We start from the raw sequence: 3,643 nt of genomic DNA, 5'->3' as shown, positions 1-3,643 counted from the left end.
ACCATCCATGTGTCCTCTAAACACATGTGTTGTGCCAGTCAAAACTACATGATGTCCAAGTTTCCATTAGAGAATTATCTCTACAGTTGACTGACTATGGCCCAGTGTGATTTTCCCATCTTGCAGGTGTATTTGAGTTACTTGGTTCAGGATTAATCCTGATGAGCAGTGAGTGTATACCTTTGGGAACAAATATATATTTTTCTCCTGCATGTGTTTTGTCTCTTTCTCCTGTTGGAGGACACACACTCCTTTTCATAACTCAAGAGCCTGGAAGCACATTCCCCCCAAAAATCCCCAAACACCTCTATTTACCTCATGAAACTCCTTTACAGTGTAAGCTTTTCAGGGCAATACTGCAGGATGTTTGAACTGTGCTTAGCAAAACGCATCCTGAATGTCTTCCTAGAATCATAGAATCATAGAATCACAAGGTTGGAAAGGACCTACAAAATCATCTAGTCCAACTGTCTCCTCATCACCCCTTGCACTAAATCATGTCATGCAGCACGTCATCCAGGCTCCTCTTGAACACTGCCAGGAACGGCGACCTCCCTGGGCAGCCATTCCAGTGCCTGAGCTCTCTCTGAGAGAAATAGTTCTTCCTTATGTGTAATCTAAACCTCCTCTGGTACAACTTGCGGCCATTACCCCTTGTCCTGCTCGTTGCCTGGGAGAAGAGGCCAAATCCCTCTTCACCACAACCTCCCTTCAGGAAGTTGTAGAGTGCAATGAGGTCTCCCCTGAGTCTCCTCTTCTCCAGACTGAACAATCCCAGCTCCTTCAGCCTCTCCTCATAAGACTTGTGCTCCAGACCCCTCACCAGTTTCGTTGCCCTTCTCTGGACACGCTCCAGGACCTCAACATCTTTCCTGTAGTGAGGAGCCCAAAACTGAACACAGTACTCGAGGTGCGGCCTCACCAGTGCTGAGTACAGGGGGATGATCACCTCCCTGCTCCTGCTGGCCACACTATTTCTAATGCAGGCCAGGATGCCATTGGCCCTCTTGGCCACCTGAGCACACTGTCGGCTCACGTTCAGCCGAGCATCAACCAGCACCCCCAAAATAATAAATTATTTTATATCAATACAATTTTTTAGTCCTCTGAGATCCACAAGGTACTCTATGTCTGGAATGAAGAAACTGTGAACTTTTGTCATATGGGCCACGTTCTTCGTGAGAGTTCTGGAATGTTGGGAACAGAACAATCAGACTGTGACCAGTATGGCCCCAATGGCACAAGTGCTTTCAGCTTCTGCTTGCTTCTCCTCCTCTTCTCCCACGCCTTCCATCTCTTCTTCAGAGCTGAAGTCTTCATCAGAATCCATGTCTTCCCAGCCTTCTTTTGAATCCTCTTCTTCCTCTGCTTCCTGTTTTGACAGCTTCTTTGCTTGTTGTTCAAACCATTATAGCCGCGGAGGCTTCTCGGTTCATTCTTTACTCTGCAATGGACTGGTGCTTTCCACAGGAACTGGAGAGCTGCTTGCATGGTTAGGAGGTAAGGGCGCCTTCTTTGGAGATGAGGATGGCTGAGCTCTAATGGCTTGCTGTATATTTGCACTCATTTCATCTTTGTCTACGCTCTCCACAGTGAGCCCCTTTTCCAGGTTCTTCTCATTTAATATTTTCACCTTCTTGCTGATGACTTGAACAGCTTTCTTCTCCAGATCCAGGTGCTTCTTGGACTTCAAGTGATTCTCATAGGTGTTGAAGGTGGAGAATCTCTTGCTGCAAACCATGCAGTAGGTGGCAGTGACTTTGTCCCGCTCCTCAGCCACAGTCCTTTGTGCTAAGACTCTCTCCTGGAAGTTCTCAGCGGTGACAGGAGGCATGTTGGCAACCTTGCGCTTCAGGTTGTAGCAGTGCCAGTCTTCTTACAGTTCTTTCAGAAATAAAATATATTTAACAATAATCTCACCAACGCTATCCAAGCAAGAAACCAGCCTTACCCAAAGGACCAGAAGCTGGGGACTTTATGCACAGTCTCTTAGGCTTTGGCCTCCATCCTCTTTCCCTGGGAATGGGAAGATGCATCCTCCAGGTCAGCCAGAATCTGATACAGTGATCGCTGTGAATTTGTCTCAGTGTGAATCACGAGTTTTCTGTCTGGAGGTATTTCTCAATAGTTTTCCTGGGAATGGGGATCTTCTGTGCAGTTCTCTGGGTTTGAGAGAGCCTTTCATCAACATCTGCCCAAGCCTTGCTTTGCAGTTTGCAGTACATGGGAGAGTCCTGAGGTGATGAGAAAGCTGGAGGCTGAGATCTCCTAAGCTCCGGTCTCTTTCCTCCAAGAGACTTCAAACTGACTTTGGGTACTTTATGCTAGCTATATCTCTTCTGTGGCAAAACTGAGAGGGGATGATCTGGCTTCATGCACTTGTAAAAAGCTTGAGAACTAAGAGCATTAACTTCTCCATGCTGACTAAAAAAAGGCTTGCTAAACACGTTGAAACCAATTGAGGAGCAGAGCCAAGTTAATCCTGGAAAATGCTCACGGTAGCTCCATGACGCACAGCCATGCAAAAGCAGAGTGGTATTGCTAACGATCTGCTCTGAAAGAACAAGGAGAAGATGCAGTGAAATTCTGTGGAGGGGGACAGCCCTTGGGGTTGTGTGAGTGGAAGTGAGGGCTGCTGCTACGAAGCTTCTCACACTGCATCTTTATTATTTTGCCCTTCCTCACATAAGATGTTCTCTGTAGGGAATTTCTGACGTTGTTCCATCTGCCTTCTGAATTCAGGCTCAGGGAGGCCAGGCAAAAGTTACTAGAAACAAATGCTTTCTCCTTTGTGGGGGTTGTGGGTTCTGGTCTCCTCCCTGAAGAACATTTTGTACGATGCTACTGTTCATTATTATGCAGTTGTACAAATAGCACCTAAATACCTGCAGTGCCCCAAACACTGTACTTTCGAGGAATAACAGTTAGTCTCCATTTTTAACTCTCTAGCTGAAGCATCAGAAGGCATATTCATAGTGGACTAAATATATTTGGGTGAAACATCCACTCTTCTTTGAAAATAATTGTGAGAAGCTATAAGCTCTTCCATGAAAACAGCTCACTGAAGCAATAGCACCATCCAGCCAAAACATGTGTTCATATCAAGGTTCACATGAAGACATGTGAAGCTCCTGAAGAATGTGCACAGTATAGAAAGACGTTTGCTAGGCATAGCCTTAATAGAGGGCTCTCTATACAGATACAGAATTTTGGAGAGTGGAATGATGGGAAATGTCAGAGAGAATGGGCATATGGGATCCAAAAAAGGCTTGGAAGTTTGAGAAAAGAGCTACTGATGGCTTTAAAATAGGAGAAATTTAAATTAGATGTTAGGGTTTTTTTTGCAGATAGGACAGTGAGGCGCTGGCACAGCTGCCCAGAGAAGCTGTGGTGCCCCATCCCTGCAGGTGCTCAAGACCAGGTTGGATGGGGCCCTGGGCAGCCTGAGCTGGTGGGGGGCAGCCCTGCCCATGACGGGTTGGGGTGGGTGGGCTTTGAGGTCCCTTCCAACCCAAACCATTCTGTGATTCCATGATTCTATGGCTGTGTGTGACTCCGCTTGGGAACACGCAGGCTGCCTTTTGGTCCATTTAAATTAAAGGAACTGAATCCAGGAAGAAACCATCATTAATTATTTCAACAC

General features: G+C 46.3%; 1 pseudogene; it reads right to left on the bottom strand.

Annotated features, from left to right (window-relative positions):
* Positions 1–1,075: 1,075 nt before the first annotated feature.
* On the bottom strand, positions 1,076–2,508 carry LOC122177425 (annotated as a pseudogene).
* Between the last annotated feature and the right edge of the window lie 1,135 nt (positions 2,509–3,643).

The sequence above is a fragment of the Lagopus leucura genome, unplaced genomic scaffold (genome assembly GCF_019238085.1).
Source record: "Lagopus leucura isolate 7727_CA_CO unplaced genomic scaffold, USGS_WTPT01 Super-Scaffold_100001, whole genome shotgun sequence".
NCBI classification, from domain to species: domain Eukaryota; kingdom Metazoa; phylum Chordata; class Aves; order Galliformes; family Phasianidae; genus Lagopus; species Lagopus leucura.
This window is presented reverse-complemented; position numbering and strand designations above follow the sequence as displayed.